The following is a 20174-nucleotide window of genomic DNA, read 5'->3' as shown; positions in this document are numbered from 1 at the left end:
TTTCATCTCTTGTAAAAAATAGTATAGAGCAGAGAAGTCTTTCATTTTATGGACAGAGGAAAGCAGAAGCATAAAATTGAGGTTTTGAAACAAAACCATAGCTGATTGTTATTATTGTTGAATTCTCCTCTAAAACCCCTAGGACTGGAAGGTGAGAAAACCTAATTTTTTACAATCCACTCTAAAAATTAATGTAAGTGGCATAATGAGAATTCTTTATTTTCCTGTCTTTAATGAGGCAATTCAGAGAGTTATACCTGAAAGATAATAAAAATGCAAAGGGTAGAAGAGAATTTGGCCTTACAGAGTTTGTCAAAGGTATGATGCACATGCTAGAAAGATCATAGCCTGAATTTCAGATAATGAAAATGTATGTAAGTGAGGAGCAAAAACTGACCATCTTTTTAATTTTCAACTGAAAACTAAGGCAGTATTTGGCTACACACCAGGTGCAAAATTTTTATCCAAATTCTAATGTGAACAGAAAGTAGGAAGACCCAGGTAGGCGATATTGAAGAATATAATGGGGAAGACAAAATTATTGCTTCCCAGCCTGAATAATAGTCTTTGTTTTATAAAGTTAGAGAACTTGTCAGCCTGGAAATAAAAATCACGGGAAAAAAGTCTATTGTGGGTGGATTATATATCTACCTGATCCTTTTCTAAACATAGCATGGGCAATTCTGACATCTCTTATGTCAGGGGTGTCCAACTCATTTTCACCGGGGGCCACGTCAGCCTCGCGGTTGCCTCCAAAGGGCCGAATGTAATTTTAGGACTGTATCAATGTAACTGCTTCTAAATTTATACAGGCCTAAAGTTACATTTGGCCCTTTGGAGGCAACCGCAAGGCTGATGTGGCCCCCGGTGAAAATGAGTTTGACACCCCTGTCTAAAGTGGTTGTCTTCAATTGACCCAAATATGTTTACCTGAGGGAATTATTTACCTTTTGGAAACATCTGTAATTTGTTTTTACCTGTAAGTTTTTGCTTTGAGGCTGACTACGCTAAAGCTACAAAGAAAAGGAAAAAAAAAAAAAAAAAAAGAAGCAAAAGTTTAATTCCAAAACAACCCTAGCTGTTTTGGGGGTTTTGTTCCTTGATATATTCCGTAATAGTAATGCCAATACTGGGTTAATATGATACCACACAGTTGACTGGGCTGAATACAAATGTTGGTTTTGGTGTTAGTGGTTTATCTAAATACAAATTATTTGGTGTTTAGTGTCCGTTACCGATTGAGTGATATTCTGAAGGAGGGGGAAAGAATTGATACTTAGCTTTCTAGTACCTAGTATGTTTGTGAATGCCAAGGAGCACTCTGTACAAACCATGTTTAAAGTGGGCAGTTGCTAGAAATGTGGAGAAGTATGTCCAAAAAAAGCTTTAATGTTATGCTTTGTTCTTCTAATATTTCAAGACCTAACACATCAGGTCTTTGGGGTATTTTTCTAAGTCCTGACTGCATTGTTGGCCTTTAGACAAAACACTAAATGGAGAAATATGCTCAGCTCTGTAGAAATTGGCAGGCATTATTGTGTTGCTGTGCAAGGCAATGGGCTTGGCAGGAGCAGGAGGGAGGGAGGGTGTCTGTGGGAGGCAGTGAGGAGGAGGAGAAAGCAGCAGGCCCAACCGCGCTCTTTAGACCTGTCTGTTTACCAGCTGGTTTTGGCAGGCAATTCCGCTTGTGTTTTTAGGTATTCGGGTGTCGCCTGATGGACAGTAAAGTTTCTCTACACCGTGCACAAGTTATTTCACAAACTAAATAATATTTTTAAAATTGCTTTGTCTGTAAACCTTATGGAGAAATAGTGATGATTTTAATCCCATCTCGACATTGCAAATTAAGTATCTTAAGGCCTAGCGTTAGTGCCAGATTTTAGTGGCTTGTTTGCAGCCTTACCCCCAAAAGATTCTCTCCCTTGGTCTTTTTTAGATGGGCCTGTGTGCCAATGTAGTAGTCTCATCTTCTTCATATGATCGGCCTACAGTGTTTACTTGCAGCTTACAGTCAGGACCCATTAAGTAGAAGCTGATGCACCAAGTTACTATAGTGTTATTTTGTATTAACTGTCTTCGGAAAATACTTCTCATCCCAGTAGTTGCATGCAGATTATGCTGCTAATGCTATCTAGAGATAGCAATCACTTTACTCTGGGATTAGGATCTCTTGCAGGTCTGCATGAGAAAGCTATGTCACCGTTCCCAGTACTGCCCTGCTTTGTGAGCTTTGTGTGTGACAAATGAGGAAACATCTTCAAAATCTGTGTTTATTTAATATATATTTTTTTTAGTTCTGGAAGAGTAAATTTATCTTCTCGCGAAGATTGGATGCTGCATCTTTGTATGTATAGAAGGCTTTTAAAGCACACATTATTACAGAAGCATATTTAAAACTGACTTTTGTTGGCACTGAAGACACTACTGGCTGAGTAAGAAATCTAAATTTAGCCTTTAAGAATTGTGTCAAGTTTGTCCTCCCACTGATTTCACTGAAAGTATTATGCAGATTCTCAGCTTGCAGTCCAGAGCAAACTTTAGCAGTAATGTCACTGATGCTGCTGTAACATTTCTCTCTTTTTAATTCAGTATACAAAATACGCATTTTCTGAAGTACAGTAGGTGAAGTATTTTCCTTATTTCTGATGTGGTGCTTTCTTCATTGTAAGTATTGTTAGTGTTCAGATAATAAGTGTTCAGATATTACCTTTTCAACTTTTTCCCTTCCACTAACTCTTGAAATTATTTCAACTCCTCTTTTGCTCTAAATATGTTGTACTGCATTCTGCTGGAACTTCACAAAAAGATGTGACATCTTGATTTGTTTTTCTGGCTTTGGAGTTACGCATAAACTGTTTTCAGTTCTCTTGTAAGTATTGTTCTTTAGGTCAGATAATGAAACTTAGGTAGATCTTTTCCCTCACTGTCTACTTTAGCCAAGATAGTCATCAATAAAAAAGTCAGACTGTTAATTGTTAATAAGAGCTGCCATGTATAGAACTGTAGTCATGCTAAAATGGTAATAAACAGTGGAATATAACTTTTTTTTGTAGGAACCATGGGCTGGAGCTGGTTAGAAAAGGTTGGAGCTTCTATTCCAGCTGTCATTTCAAACCGTTTCATCTTATAGTACTACTTCTATAAGCTCAAGCTAACTGTTAAGTGATGGAAAGAATATCAGTAGTAACACAACAAATTGAGACTTCAGCTCTCTGGTAATGGAGTAAAATGTGAGCCCTTGAAGCGTGAATTGCAGACTTATTCCATGTATGGCCAAATCTGTACTTAACATGGAACTAAGAATGCTTAGAAATACTGTGAAGATCTTTTCTTTGATTTCCTTTCAAAGAGCAATATATGTCATGGTTCCAGCTCTAAAAAAAAAAAAAAAAAAGGACATTCTCTCAAAACTGGAGAAGTGAATGTATTTCAATGGCATGACCAGACTGAGAGCAGAGATTACACAGGCCAAACAGAATAACTGGTGAACATGTTTCTGTTACTTGAACATTGAAGGTTTGGTGCAGTGTGTTTTCCAAGGGAAGAAGAGGAGAGGGCCTTGCAGAGAAGTTAAGACTATGTCTGTGCACACTAATGCTTTCAAAGATGATTTGGAAGACTAGACTAAACAATAAAAAATGAGTTGTTCAAATGTTGCATCTCTTAGCTTGTAAGTTCTATTGTAATAACAAAGCATGATCAATACGTTTGCCAGAATAAATCTGGTTAATAGACCTCTCTTCTACTGGAGAGCCTTCATAGAGCTACTTTTTAGCTGGCTTTCCTAGGCTGTATCTGCTTTGTTTCTTTAGCTTTGTGTATTTTCTAGAGAAATGCAATCTTATGACTTTAAAGGCGTGGAAGAGTTGGTTGGTTGATTGAACATCTCTAATTTGAGAGATTAAGTACTTTTTTTAATGAACAGAAGACATGAAATAAGGATTTTCCTGTATTCAGTGATATAGAGGGTTTTTTTGCTTTTGGCTTTTTGGTTTGCTAATGCAGTGATGGAGTATCTGTCAGGATCCTTGAAACACTGTCAAGACAAACCAGGTTCATTAATTTAGTGCTAATAATTCTGATTTATCCCCTTCAAGGGCAGGTGTTCTTGTTGGTGAGGAAAAGATCTAAAGGCGTAGCAATATTTGCTCCATTGTTATTTCCGAGTTCATGCTTCTATGCTTTACTTTTAAAGCCTGAGTGTGTGTAGAGTTCTCTGTGCTCCTAGTACCAAGCTCCTAGTAGCAAGCATAGCATTTTCACCTTGCTGCTGCTCTTCCTCAGTTGCTCCGTGTCTTGCCCAATCTTTTCTTTCTTGACATGTTTCTTAATTTCTCTGTTTACATTTTTGCTGAATGCATCTGATCATATTATTTTTTTGGTGAAGTTTGTGATCCAAGGATGGTAGTAGAAATTACGATGCACAAACTTAATGATAAAGGTACATGAAACATGTTATTGAGTTATTCCGAAATTTAAATGAGGTAAAAGGAAGTAACTGATAACAAAAAATGGAAGGATTGGGTGGACTGAAATGAGGACGAAGAAATACTTCAAAATCTGAGATGCATAAAGAGCTTCTGATTCTTAATAACTTATGTTTAAAACTATTTAATAATAATAATGTTTGTCCAAAAAAAAGCTAGTTTAATAGACCTCTTTTGTTGGAAAGAAGATGGTAAGGAATGGAGATCTTGAAAATGTTACACATTGGCAAAATGTGTATTTTGACACCAGGGAGAGAGGGCTTTATATTAAAGCCTGTGCAGAAACCACGATGTTGGCAGCAGCAATGAGTTAGATAGTACATTTACTGATTTGCTGACTTCGCAAGTGTATTTTTCTTCTGTGAGTATATTATGCTTTTTATTTTATTTTATGAAGACTGCAAAAGGTAGCAGAAGGCAAGGAAGAATAAACAGATTTGTTGAGAGTATCATCTAAAAGTGTTCAGTGATGTGGAGACAATTGTTCCTACAATGACTAAAAGGGTGGAATGACTGATTTTATTGAACTGTTGTGTATATTTTGGCTATAAAACTGTGTGTAGTCTGGCCAACTAGTGACCAATGTGTGGGGAAACATATCTGTCTCCATTTATTCGAAGGTGTAAAGATGAGTTATTGAGGCTGGCCCAATGAGATCTAACCAGGAATAATAGGCTGGAAATTATTAAGGAAAGAAAAATGCATGCTGCGTCTACCAGGAAAAACTTCCTAACAACATTCTTCATACACTGTGGAATAATTTTCCAAAGGAGATGGTTGAAGCCAAATATCTCGACATGCTTTAAACTGTAATGGTCAAAGTGCTTGGAACTATTCTGTAGGGAAAAATCTTTAACTGGTGGGAGGATGATCTAATAGGTCTTTTCCATCTCTAATGTCTACAATTCTGTTGTGTTTTCACACATGGTGTTCAAAAACAGTTAACAGAAAACTGTCCAGATGGAAGTTAAAAATCCCTGTGGCACTCTTTGAAAAAGAATAAGGGATAACTGCAGAATTAGAGCCAACATTCCTTTTCTTAGTAAAACTGGTTCTAATATCCACGGCTGTATGTGAGCTGTTCCCGCATTCCTAATAGCAGCTCTGTTTGTTTGTGGTTACTTTCATGCTAATAGCTGGCTCATCCTTGTCAAATGTTCTGATACACAGAGTAGGAAATACCTTCAAATTTCAGCCTGCTGTAAGTCCTCGGGGAAAAAAAATTAATTTCATTTTTAAAATTTTGGTTACTTCATCGAGAGAACTTTTAATGTTAAAGAGTTGCAGGTGGTGGTTAGGAATGTTTCTGGAATGCAGTGATGACTTTGAAGCTTTCTACAAAGTTTGTTTTGGTTTTAAAGGTTCACAGGCTGCTTTTTCTCTCTTTCTGCTCTTTAAATGGAGCATCTTGTTCAAAGTGTGTTTTTTTCATTTAGCCAAAATATCTAGCATGACTCCTGTGCTTGGGACACTGAAGATGATGAGCACCAGACCTTAAGAACCTCCTGACTCCTGGGTCCTAATCCTGTACTATGCTAAGTGTGGATGGCACATGTGTTGGCACCAAGCCTGGCACCACAGCACACCTGAGCAGCAAGTACAAACTGGAAGGTGCAGCACAGAGTAGACCCGGGACTGCACTGTGCCTGCACGGCAGCCTTCAGTGTGGGGACGGTCCCCACCAGCTACAAGCATTGGAGGTGCCACAGGAGAAAATGCAACTTATTCTGAATCTTAATGCAAAGCAGGTTTACTTGCAATTCAGTCTTGCCTTAAACAGACTTTTCCAGACTGTAGATGCAAGTCCTATTGTTAAAAAAAAAAAGTCCAGAGAAACCTGACTTACTTAAGTGGATTTGGCCACTGAAGACTTAGAATTGCACATTTTATTTAATCTCTTATTCAGCAAGGGAGATCTGCAGATCTTACTCTAGACACAAGAAGAAACATTAACCTCCTAAGTACCTGAACCGAAGTCTTAGGACACATTTGTGCAAACTACTATGTGTTGAAGGAGACTCCTTTGTAGGCCCATTAAACACTTCAACAATTTTAAAGGAGTCAAAAAACCCAAACCAATCCAAAACAACGAATGGGGGAAACTTTGCAGGCAGGAACAACTGCCGTTGTCTTGTAGTGCAGGCCTTTGAAAGTAAATTGTTTGTTGATCCCCTAAATGGCTGAATCCAGGATCAGTAGGAATCAAAGTTGATCTGTTATTGACCCCCATCTAGATGAGGCTAGTATTCTGGGTTACTTCTGTTTCCTTTTTAAAGTCAGGGTGATGAGTTTGGCAAGGATGGGATATATGTGTGATGATATCATATGATGATCTGGAACCACTCTAAGTCGCTGGTTCATTGCAGAAAGTTCTGTTGTAGTGGAAGGCATCTTTATGTCTTGACAAGTCTCTTAAGTTGTGCTAATAAAAAAGAGGATGATGTTTGAGCAGTACTCCCTCTGCACTTTAAACTAATATCTGAAAATTACTCCATGTTCATAGTGCTTACTGCAGTATTGTCCATTGTGAGGCAATTAGATAGATTGAGCTTTTGTCTTTAGCAAGACTGCTCCTGGTTAATCCACAGAGAGCTCATAGAAATATAAAGATTTCCTAATTTTTCCTCCTGCAACCACATTTTTAAAAAAACATGATTTATATGATTAAATAAAAGCATAAGGGAAACAGTATTGCCTTTTACTGTTGATAAGCATTTAGGATTCAGCTGTGAGCATAGAAACTATTTAAATGTTCGCCTTTCAGTTTGTGCAACAGTATTTAGTCCTCTTGGCTCACCGCTTCGATCCAGTGAAATGTAGAGGACGGAAGAGAATCATGCAGTTCCAGAGCTGTAGAAAGAGTTTTTAACTACAGTTCTCTTCATGCCAAGCACAACATAGGACCTGAAGTGAAAACAAAATTACTTATTGCACTGTATTTGACCTACAACTTTAACCCTTAAAACTTAGTTATCGTTTTCATTCCTGTATTTTTGCTGGGACAGAGCTCATGGAATTTTCTAGACCTTAGACAGCTTTAACCTGTATCTGTTCATAAGAAGAGTTAAAGAGTGGCGTGACAGGAACAGCGTAATGCATGGAAATGTGACCCTAATGCTGAGCCTTCAGTTTCTGTTCCTGGTTCTGTAAGCAGTTGTATTTTAATTATTCTGTACTGTGGAAGAATGTTAAATTTCTCTGCAGTAAAATGGGGAGGGGAGCGCAAAACACTGTGTAATGCTTTATGAAAACCTTTATGTATTTTAAATAAGTCTACGTAATGATTTCATAGTATCCCTTTGTGTTGTTTAAGTGTTGGTAAACTGATTTTTTTTATGTGTAGTTTAGGTCATTGGCAACAATACTAATCTTACATGCAGTTATTATCCATTTGCTTCATTTGATATGGGTTGCTGCAAACTGTGTAAGATCCTAGTTACTCAGTAACTATATAGTTTAGGCATATGCAGTCAGAAATAACACATTTTTGCTGTCATTTTGTTTTCAATCTGTGTTTCCTTTGCTTTCTGAGAATGTATAGTGGGAATGTGTGGCTGGTGGCTCTTAGTGTATTTGCCAGTGGGAGTACAGAGAAAGTCACGTTGGCTTTTACCTCTGGCCGAGAAGCATACTACCCGTGTTTCGTTTGTGTTAGATTTCTTGGTTTTGCTTAAAATCATGACTTTTGAGAAATCAGTATAAAAGTAACTTGTAGGTAATCTGTGCAGGTGTATGACCATACGTAGCTCTTCAAACTTGTTTGATTTCTGATGTCCAGCATTTTTCTGATTAAACTATTTCCCACTATTGCTACAATTGCTAGTAGTCTGAAAGAAGTATTTAGGAACAGCTAAATGCTTTTTGTATTTTTTTTTGAGGATGCTGGGAGCATAGTGATTCCCTCTCTCCTTTAAAAGTTGGAGGACAGTTGCAGAAAGGAATTTTCAGTAGTGTTATCAGCATGTGAAACATTGTAGTAATAGAGCTCTAGTTAGAGTAAACGAGGAGTGTGTATAGCTCTCCTATTTCTGCAGATACTCATCTTACGATTTGTATTAGTGGGGAGCTAGGGGTGATGCTGGGGCAGTGGGAAGGTTTTGTAGCGGAAGCACTACATGAGAAGCTGATGTGAATCTGGCAAGCAGGAGAGTTTCCTGAGATGGAGCATCCTCTCAGCAGCCTTGGCCTGGATCCTGGTCGCCTCCGAGGGCTCCCACCCTGTCCAAGATGGAAGATCCCGCAGAGAGCACTAATGGCATCCCTCACTGCCTCAGTGCATCATGCTGAGGCGAGGGGCTTGACTGCTGTGACACATTGTAATAGATGCCTCCCTGGGCCAAAATGAACATACCTGACCACTGAAATGCATAATTCCTGTGCTAGAATGAGCTGGAATATAGGAAGGCATTTCTATTAGTGGTGTGGTGGCTGGCACACATAATAAAGAAGGAGGTGATTAATCTGTCACTGTTTGGTCACTGGCACTTTTTCCCACTGTATTAGTATGCTTAACAATTCTTAACACTAAATGTGACTACGTGCACTTACTAGGTTGTTTTCCTTAGTAGACAATTATACCAATCTTGAATGGGCCATTTTTTGGTGGCTCGGTTAAAGGATTCTTGGAAGATTGAAACAGTAGGCAGCAAAGCTTGTTAAGGAGTTTTTATTTTACAAGCCCCCAAGAATTCAGAATATGGCTTGCTTACTACTTTAAAAAGTCCAAACGTCCCTTGTAGACTCCATTTCAGAGCCAGCATCAAATCTATGCTATACTTGTCTAAAAATCCAAACATGCACTCTTGGCCGTTACTGTTTACTGAATCAGAACCCTACTGTTTCCACTTGCACTGTATCTAATTTATCATAAGTGACCACAAAACCTAAAATTATTTATATGTTGGCACCTAACAACTCCACTATAGTTAAGGGTCTGTTGGCATTTCCATTATAAACTTTCCCTTTGAGAGGTTTATAACTTGGCAGTTGTACTTTTGCTTCAGGCTCAAATGTGCTATTTTCATCCAAGCACAAATTCTTCTACAGAATTTCATTTAAATCAGCTTGGCCATTATTTATTTTAGAGTGTGTATGTTGGGGAGTGGAAGGGAACACAGTATTTAACTTTGGTTTCAGAATCTTTTTGGTCAGACTATATAATGAAAGAAAAATGGTGCTTTTTATTTTATTTTGTAGGTACTTAACCCTTCCTTGGATGTGTCCAAGTTACTAAAACCGTGCTTTTTCAGGGTGCTCCCAGTGCTCATGTGCCACGCATCCACTCCCACTCACCCACCCGTCTTGCCTGCCCTTGCCCAGTGACATGCTTTGAGGAAGCATCCCCTGGCTCCTGGCAGCGAAAGGTTTTTGGAAAGGGGATGAAATAACACACAGTGGATGTTCTGTTGAGAGGCCTCAAGCCAACCAGTCCAACCGAGGAACAGATGGAGCTTAATTGGAAAAAGACAGGCCGAATGCAGTTGTCAGTCAAATGTACCTCTGGGTGGTTAAGAGTGGCATTTCCTATGGCTCTGCCATTTCTTGTGGGATGTGTGTAAATTACTGTTTGGGTGCAGTAATCCTCGGAGTCTAAAAGTGGTGTGAGTTGCAGTTTTCCTTTGCTCCTGAATGCTGAACCACAGAGGAATTTCAGCTCGCTCTTAGTCATAAATTCTTGCCACAGTACTGGATTATTACACTAATTAAATTCTTGCCACACAAATAATAGATATCTATAATGCTTCAGTACTAGTCATAGTAGCACAGTACGTGTTCTTTTATATCGTGGTTTAAGAATACAAAGAAGGGAAATTGTGTACAGAGAGGCAGAAGTTTTTATTAGACCAAATAATACAGCTGAAAATAGAAAACAAGTTTCTGAGTCAGTTCTTTCATCACATTGTGCAAGAAGCAGTAAAGTACAATAGCTTTTTCCCCCTCCCTTGCTATTGAATTACTCACAAGAAAAAGATACTCAATGGAAAACAAAGTGGGGAGAGGATATGTGGTTTGGCAGCTTCTTGTGTACTCATCATTTTGGCGTCTTCTTTTTTCAGGTAGTTAATTCAGATTACTGATTGAACAAACAAGTAATAAAATTGCATTTTTTGTATTTTGTTTTCTGTTTATTTTGTATTTTTTCTTCTGCTTATTAACAGGAGGGAGAAGGGAAGTAGGAGCAACAAAGATGATTAAGGGAGTGGAGCATCTCCCTTATCAGGAAAGGCTGAGGGAGCTGGGTCTCTTTAGTTTGGAGGAGACTGAGGGGAGACGTCATTAATGTTTATAAATATATAAAGGGTGAGTGTCACAAGGATGGAGCCAGGCTCTTCTCGGTGACAACCAATGATAGGACAAGGGGCAATGGATGCAAACTGGAACACAAGAGGTTCCACTTAAATTTGAGAAGAAACTTCTTCACGGTGAGGATGGCAGAGCCTGGAACAGGCTGCCCAGGGAGGTTGTGGAGTCTCCTTCTCTGGAGACATTCAAAACCCGCCTGGACGCCTTCCTGTGCAACCTCATCTGGGTGTTCCTGCTCTGGCAGAGGGATTGGACTAGATGATCTTTTGAGGTCCCTTCCAATCCGTAACATTCTGTGATTCTGTGAGTATAATTAATTATGGCAGTAGATACCAACAGCTTATTGAACCCTTGAAACATTTGAAAGTCTTCTCAATCTTGCCTTTTTTTCCTTAATTCCAGATATTAATGAATTAATAGATCAAACATTCCAAATTTTGAATGTTTTAGAGACAACTAATTTAAAATTTTATTAGTTTATTTTTAGTTTGTTGACATAAACATTTAAAAGCACTGAAGTCTGAAACTTTAGTATATATTAACACCTGCTATTTTCAGCTTTGGACTCTGGAAGCAGAAGCTTACAGAAATAGCAAATGTCACAAGACACATGATTAGTTCATCAGTATCAAAACTTTAATTTACTGGTATTTTCACTGGTATCACTATTTCACTGGTATCACTTTATTGCTGAGGATCAAAAAATGTAAACTATATGCAGCCAAAATGGGAAAGAAAGGGAAAGAAAATCATTAAAGAAAATCATTAGAAGTACCTTAATAGAGCACATCTATAAAGCTCCAATTCAGCATATAACACTTAAGCATCTATTTAAGTCTGTCCATTTCAACAGGAATTTAGTGCAGGTTGAAGAGGTGTGTCCTCAGTGTCTGTTAAGTGTCTGTGGGGTAATCTATCTGTCCTATACTACTGAGTTGCTATCTTTGAAACTCAAGAGTTTCAAAGCACGATGTAGAGCTGACATCCTGGGTGTGATTTGGCTGGACTTTTCATGCAGCTATAAGCTAGTTGTTTTAATTATTTGGAAATGTCCTTCATCCCAGCCTAAACATAGAGGATTTATTATTTGCTGTCACCTAAGTTCAAGGATTTATTGTTTGCTATTTTCAGCATCTAACCTTACTGATATATAATTTAAACCTTGCTGAAATGTAACTCAGCACAATGACTTACACTCCTTTCAGCCTTTCTTGGAAATGGGATAGTATTAGGTTAGAATATTTTATAGTTATTTTCAAAGCAGCATCTCCTGCAAACATGACCTTGAAGCAAAACTATGTATTTAGGCTTTGCAAGTTGTTATGTTTCATTGCCACACTATTTATGTTTCTTCAGCATAACAGTGGCTGACTCACTTTAAATGCTTCCTAACTCTCTAATTAAGAAGAAATAATGTCCATTTTCCCCCTCCCTTCATCCACTCTAGTAGGTATACTGCTCTTTCTCATGAGGTCGCAGCTGGGAATGAGCATTCTCGAATCTCTGTCACTTTATTCTATAACAACTTGAGTATCCTCTATACTGGCTGATGAAATAAAACACTTTTCCTAAATTCCAATTGCTGCCCCGGGTTTCCAGTGACAAAATACACAGGACTTTGGAGGGGAAAGAGAACAGGAGAAGGTTTATTAACTGAAAGGTACTCGTCTGGAAGTACCTGGCATAGACTGCAGTTGCAATAGAAGTTACCAGGAGCGTTTCTTTTATTGATGCCTGGCCTTACTGTGGAGTTTTTACTGTTCCTAATGCTTGTGTAGGTTGCTGAAACCACTGTACTTTGCCTGCAACTTTGCCAAGTGTCATTAGAATATGTACCTGTACTGAGAACTCTCCCTAGGAAGGTATCTACCTGCTCTTGGTCACCTGCATGTGCTGCTTCAGCTGGATCTGAACTTCCCAAGCTCAGGATGAGGGCAATACAACTTGAATACCTTAGAACTCTGGAGCTAATTTGTGCAGCCCATCATTACTCTGCCTCCCTAATCAGATAGTTCCTATGAGAGTCAACAAATTTAATTGTCACTGTGAATAAGTACTCACTATGACGAGATAGAACTCCATAGTTTTTATATATTTTAATTAGCTGCATTGAAATTAAGCTTAGGGAAGGGGAGAATTAAGCTGGAGAAGTCACAGTTTAGGCATGAAGACCCTCTTTGTAAGTGTTGCACATAGGCTCTCAACATTTTTCTTTTCCTTGAAAACCAAACAAAAGCAAACAAACTAAAATGGCCAGAAAGACATAAACATGCTCGCCAAAAAAGCAGTCTCTGATTTTCTTTTCTTGTGTTAATTTTCATATACTCGTGGAAACTTCTGTAATTTTTCCCAGTATTTAGAAATTGTCAATATTGGCTCACCCTTACCCGTGGTTTAGTGTACTACAGAAGGATTTTCAAAAGTGCACGAAGTACATTACATGCAGGTGTTCCTCTTAACTCAAATGGGAGATTATTTCCAAAAAGAAAACCTGTGGCTTAAATCTGAAGTGAGAGGATAGACATACAATAAATCTGGTGTATTTAATTGATGGTAGTGGAAATGCTATCGACAAATATAAATAACTGCTGCTCCTTCTAAAATATAGGATATTATAAAAGAGTAACTTATGTTATTACGAGACAGTAAAATAATATCACTGTATATGAATTAGTGTTCTAGTTATTAACAGTTAATATTTCATGTTTCATGTTCTCCTTCCTCTTGACTTTGACTCCATGTACAGCTCAGCAGCAATTTTGTAGTATGAACTTCTTAATGAGCAGAGATGTTGCAAAATGAGCTTTATGGACTTTTTTTTCTTGCTTTCCCTAGTACTGTAGCATATTTTAAACCTCTTATTCATGTAGAAAAGTAAATAAGGATTTAATTGCGGTTCTCCACTCAATGCTAAGCCAGATACTTGGCATACAACTGTCATAGGGTTTCTTTCCTCTGCCTTGCGATGACCTTAACTTGACCTAAAATGAGCAGTTTCTGTAGGGCTTGCAACGTCTCAGGCTTAGAAGCATTCTTGTCTGTGACTTGGTGGTTGCTTCACATGTGTGTGTCTGGTTTATATGACATCATAGTGTCTGCACTATCAGTTCTTTACAAAGACAGGAAAACTAGTTCCACATATTTTAATGCAATTTGCATTAAACTGCTTCCATATACTCGGTGGAGCAGCAGAGACATCTAGACACTGTGTTTTCCTTTTTAAATAATATATGCTGGAAATACAGTAGGTTTAAGATATCTGTCTATCTGTTTCATTTCAAATCCATTTAAAATACTGATCATAATTCGTGTTCCCTCATTCTTTCCACATTTAGGGGTGTTACCTGGGTTTGGAATAGCCAGCTGTCTCAAACGCTATTCGCATTTTTAAAGGAATAAGAAGTCTTGGCAGACACTGGAACAATTAATTGGCTTTTTCAGCCAAGTCAGGTTAGGAAAGTATTTTGTGGGGAGGGGGCTGGGTGGGAGGGGAATACAACCTCCTGGTTTCAAGTGTGAGTTCTATTAACCCTTTAGGAATGGTAGTCAGACTTTTTGCTAAGCACAATTCTCCATCTCTGACATTTATGAAATTTATTTCTTAAGTTAAAAGAGTCTGAACTATTAATAGACATGACAAATATGTTTTATTAGGAGGAGATGCTTGGGATGAGGTGTCAAGTGCTGAATCTAAAACATGATGGGTTTGAAAATCTCTGAGGTGAAATAAGCATTAGAATCTGTATTAAAGAATTCTAACCTCCTCGTAGTATATAGTTTTAGAACAGAAAAAGGAGGAAGGTAGAATCTGAGGCACAGGATGATGCTGTCTTCCTTTTGAGTTAGGATAAAATATTTTGGTGTTGGACTTGCTGACCACATTCCACAACTTGGCTTAATCACAGATGCTTAGTTAATATTTAATTCCCAGCTCCATAAATTGGCTTGTTTTCATTCTATTATAAAACCAGAATGAGTACTGAACACCAAATTTTAATTACATATATGTCCTGGCATTCCTGAAATGTTTTGAGTATTGGAATTGTAATGCAGTCTGCTTTTTCACAATTCTGTGTACCCTTTGATGCCAATGAATCAATTTATGGCAAAGAATTTTCAACACAGTTGCTTTTAACAGTTGGATGCTTTTGTTTGGAAGACTGTTTGTTTGTTTGTTTGTTTATTTCAATTGTCCTTTATGGAGTAAACTACTAGTAGTTTAGACTGGAAACTGTAAAGTTAAACTTTTTGGAGTTGTTAGTGCCCCAAGTGGGAATATAAACCATATTGAACAGAATTTATTTAGCCTATTAAAAAGTCAGCCTAAAACTACATTTAATTAGTTTACACTATTACATCACTTCTAGTGGGGAGTAGAACTTATGCAGAGTAAAAGGAGCTCTATCAGGTGAGCTGACTGTGGCCCATATGGGGCTTTAAGATAATGATGAGTTTAAATTTCCTCTTAGAGCTAAGTGAGAATAAAACTGGAGGCAATAAATACTCTTGGCCAAAGCCATTAAATGAAAAAGCTGGGAATTCTCCAGCTCTTGACTTAAATTGTTTGTTTATCAGCTGGCGCCTAGTCTGGAGTCAAGAGCTGGAGATTTCTATCTGTGACAGAACTTTGAAACTCTTGCAGGACACTTTCATTTTAACTTAAGGTAACTTGAGTTTATAGCTTTGGCTTTAAAGATTACTAATGATTTACTCATTTCCTTACCATTTAACCAGAGAGGACTTTTTCCCAGGAAGGGATCTGTGTTTATTTAGGGCCTTTGTCTGCGGAGGGATTAAAAGGCAGCCCACCAGCATTGTGAACTTGATGGTAATAAAAGGTCACCAACACACACCATAAAAATGTTCTTACTATGGAATTAATTATACAGTGTAATTTTACAAAGCATTTCAGTAACCTTCCTTTTAGACTTCTGCTGTATTTGATTTTTCCTCAAATGGGGAAAAATTCAACTTTTGACATTAATTGTGCAAATTAGACTCTGTGTATATGTGCACAACTGTTTACAGTATAATATACTCATCGGCAAGTTCAACTCGCAATTGAAAACAATTGTAAAATTCCAGCTGAGGTTAGGTCTTGACATGTGAACTTAAAAACTTAAAATGCTGCACGCTGGGAGCAACAGAATGAAAAAAAGACTTGTTAGCTAAGAAATGCAAATTACTAACTTAAACATTGTTGCCATGTTTGGTATTTTTATAGAATATTGCATGCTTTCCAAGCTGTTAAGCACTGTTCAAACAGAATTCTGTTATTTTTTCTAAGCCACCAGGTGGCATTGCAGCCCAGCCTGCTCAAAATCGGCAATTGGTAATTCATAAAAAGATTTGTACAAAGGACATTTCTCCCTTCCATCCCATTCGTATTCTCTAACTTGTAGGGCTTGATTTAGAATATTTGATAATGAGGATTAATATTCCTAAAAACCAAAGTGATTTTATTCTAGATTTTGTTTACAAAATGTAAGAAGTGTTAAAATTGCTATGTCAGGGTATTGGCAAAGCTTTTTTTGCTGTAGTAAGGTGATAACAACAGAATCATGTTCCTACTTAACTTAATGAATGAGCTTAGATTCACCCACTGTGAATATCACAATAATTTCTTAAAAGCTGAGTGGACAGGAACAGAAGAATACGTAGAGGAATTCATGTGGTTTCCTGTATCGAGTGCAAAGGTATCTTGCTATATTCAAAATAAAGATAAAGAAGTACAATTATGAAGTTGGTTTTTTCTTCCTCTTCTGCCTTAAGAAGATATCTCTTCTCCTTTTCCAGTTACCATTTAATCATACTCTCCAAACTATTTTGTAAATGGTCCACGAAAAATAACTGGAAAATCATAATTCACCTATTAATTAATTATGAAATAGCTAGTAATATGTGCCATGTGACCTGTGTGATAAATTTAATACAATAACGTAGTCAAAAACAGAGTAAATTTCTACTTTGAGTAAGGAAGAATTTTTTTCCCGAGTTTTGTATTTTTTAAATGAGTACTTTCATGCTTTCTCCTGAAACTGACGAATTTAAAGTGCTATTGCCATGATTTATCTGCAGTTTTACTAAGTGCCACTCCGCTTGTGCCATTGCCCTTTTTCTTAGGCCATTTAATGGGCATAACCCGTTTTAAGAAATGTATATGTTTTCAAAGTAAGTGTCTCTGACCTCCCACCTTGCTGAAGTCCAAACATACAGGTTTCGCTGTAGTCTGAGTATCTGAGATGCAGCATAACCAAAATACTGAAAATTCCAATACTAAGGGAGTAAGAAAAGCCCCATTTGATAATTTAGATAATGCTTCCAGCAAATCATACTTCAACCTTGATTTCTTCACTAAGGAAAGTAGTAGTAGAATAGGTAATTGAGGCTTTTGACCCTGGATATTAAACTTTTAAACTTGATACAAGTCTGCCTCTAAGCTTTGTTGTATAGTGATATTGCTGCTTACTTAACATCAAAAAGCTGTGGTAGTTTGCCTTTATAGATTGCGCCTGTGTTCTGGAATTGCCTCCTGCTGTCCTTCAACTGTTTCTTAGTTTAACGTGTTAGATTTTCTCATCAAAGCTTTTAAGCACAGCATTTAGTTAACACTTGTTCTATCAAATCTGGTACAGTAGACTGGTTTGGAATAAAACTGTTCTTTTCATTAACAAACACGATAGCTTGACAGGCCTCTTTCCCAGCACATCGCGGAGTTTTTTGTGTAATGATATGCACATGCAGATTTTACATTGCATGTAATCTTTATGTTTGCCCAGTTTGCAGTCATTGCTCTAGGACTAGACTAAATGACTCTTTTTTGCCAAGATTCCAAAAGTAAACTGGCCTCATTAAAAATAATGATTGCTGAGAAAATAATCTCTGTATGTTGGAGGGGTTTGCTTATAGACCTGTTTAACCATTACAGTTTTGATTCCCTGTCTACTGATTCCATTCGGTGCGACACCACTGCTGCTGAGCACTGCTATGGGATTCACAGCACAGAGGTGAAAAACAAGAATGTCTGGAAAAAGTAAAAAAAAAAAAAAAAAAGAATAATAATATCCATTTAAGATCTGGTGCATTGCTTGAGCTAGCTAGATAAAAATTGCGGAGTGAGGGAAGAGAGAAGAACAAAGTAGTAAAACATCATTTAATGACTTCAGAAAACAGAATTCTCTTTGACTTTTCATTTGACGTAGTATGTGTGTGTATACATATCGTGTCAAAGCCATGGCAGTGCTGTGTATTGCTTTGCGCATTTTTTAAGTAATTTGAGAAACATCTTTTTTTAAAATAGAAAATGCTATAAAAGTGTATAATGGGAATGTTTAATTACTATAATCAGTTACAGCTACAGTCATTTAAGAGTGGCTGGATTTATAGTATTTGTATACTTACTGCTTTAAACTTTACAAGAGTTATTTCCGACATAGACACTTCTGGTTTTTTTTTCTTCCTTCTGTTTGTAAATGTTTTTGGCTTGGATCAGTAAAAATGGAAATGCTTAAATATGTAGCATGTGGTCTTTAGAAAATTTGAAAAGTGTTTGGCTACTTTATTGTCAAAAGTTGGGGTTTTTTTGAAGATACATCTAGATGTATACAAAGGATGTGGCTGTTCTTTAATGAAGCACTAGTTAGTGGCAAAGTAAAGATACCACACTAATGGAAACATATGAAATTCCTGACCTCTGGTTTACACTCCAGCTCGTATGTCCTTGGAAGTAAATGCAGAGGAAGAAATTAAAGCTGCTTCTGTAGAAAACACCCTCAAGCTTTTAAAGTAGATGCTCAGGACCATGGGCTTCACTATTTTCTGGGATAAGAGAATTATCATTTTGTAAACTGAGTGTGAAATTGATAAGTAAAGAGATCATAAGGGACAACCTTAGAAGCCCCAGCGAGTCTCAGCACTGAAATCTGCAGAGTCTGCGTTAGAAGCAGAATTCTCAGCTGGCATATGTTGGGTCGTGGCACAGGACTGAGAACAGTGAGGAAGAGCGTCTTCAAGAGGTGTAGTAACTTTTCAAAGGTCAACTCTGGTTCTCATCTCAAGTCTTTCTCCCATAGCTGTACTTCCCTGCACCTTTCTTTGCTCAGGGCTGTGCCTGAGGGGACAGAGTGCGGTGAGATTGCAGAACTTCCCAGGACACCAAGTAACTCTAATGAGAGAATCTGTTTTGTGAGGGAGTGGGGTGTCAGCCGGAGTGTTTGTGAACCATGAGGTTACCGTGTTGAACAGTGTGGGGAACGTGGGTATTGGAGTAAAAACTATTCAAGAGCAACTGGAATATAAAATGCTAGTTCTTTCGTGGTCTTCTTGTGGCCCACTTCATTTGACAAAGAGGGAAGAGAAGGTGTCAGAGAACATCTTTTATATGTGTGTTTGTCTGTTTCGGATTATTACTTTCTTGAAAAAAAATTAAAAAAATACTCATTAGAGCAACAGGCGAGGGGTTTCCTCTCTGTGAGGTATAATAAGCATTGCGGAAAATAATGCATTTCTGTCCTTTGCTGGTTTGTGAACAACATAACTGATAAAAATACTTTTGGATTTTTTTTGTTTTCTTAAAAATAAAACACCTATTAAACAAGGTGACAACCAGTAAACCGGGAAAATTTGATCTTGAAGTTTTAAGTACATCATTGCTTGTTCCTAATTCGACTTTTTTAATGACTTCAGAAATAATGTTTCAAGCAAGTAATAGTGTACATAAACTGTTTAAAGTTCTCACCTATGGACTATATACTTTCTAGGTGCTAGTCGATAGGCTTAGCCTATCGACTTAGCCACTGTGCTTAGGCACAGTGGAAAATATATTTGTTACCGTTTTTTGCAAAACTGACATTCTTTGTCAGTTCTACACAGTGTTTGAATTAGAGTGGTTGTGTTCTAAACATAGTATCAACATTTTGCCTTCCTTAATAATGTCGGGTTTTATAACATTTTAGATAAAAATCAATTCATTTTTAGTTAAAAATATCAAAAGTTTTTTATCCCTATTGATAGAAGAAACTTGTTACCATTTTGATGATTTTGAAGAAAAAATCACCAGCATAGTACAAGCTGTATCTGTTGATTAGATGAAGCTACACTTTGTCATTATTTAATACTTAACAATATTTTTCAAGGCTGATTGGCCTGCCCGTAGAATGTGTCTAAGCTCATCTGTTAACTTCGTTTTTCTTTTGAGTGGCACACTTGTGTCCTATATTATGAAAAGAACCTGTATCCTTTGAAGACCAATAGAGTAACACCAAGAGTAATCAACAGTAAGTGTTGAACAGTAGGAGTAATCAATACTTTATTCAGGGTATGCATGGGAAGCAACTAGAAGGTAGCAACTGAGAGGTGTAGGTACTGAATGATAATGAATACTGA

The 20174-nt window shown here is 37.4% G+C and overlaps 1 protein-coding gene across 1 annotated transcript in view; it reads left to right on the top strand.

Annotated features, from left to right (window-relative positions):
- HIBADH (3-hydroxyisobutyrate dehydrogenase) overlaps window positions 1–20174 on the top strand; it is an 89656-nt gene that overhangs the window by 22700 nt on the left and 46782 nt on the right. The gene's annotated exons all lie outside the window — the stretch shown is intronic.

The sequence above is a fragment of the Caloenas nicobarica genome, chromosome 2 (genome assembly GCF_036013445.1).
Source record: "Caloenas nicobarica isolate bCalNic1 chromosome 2, bCalNic1.hap1, whole genome shotgun sequence".
Lineage (NCBI taxonomy): Eukaryota > Metazoa > Chordata > Aves > Columbiformes > Columbidae > Caloenas > Caloenas nicobarica.
Note: the sequence above shows the minus strand (reverse complement) of the source record. Positions and strands in the feature narration are given on the sequence as shown.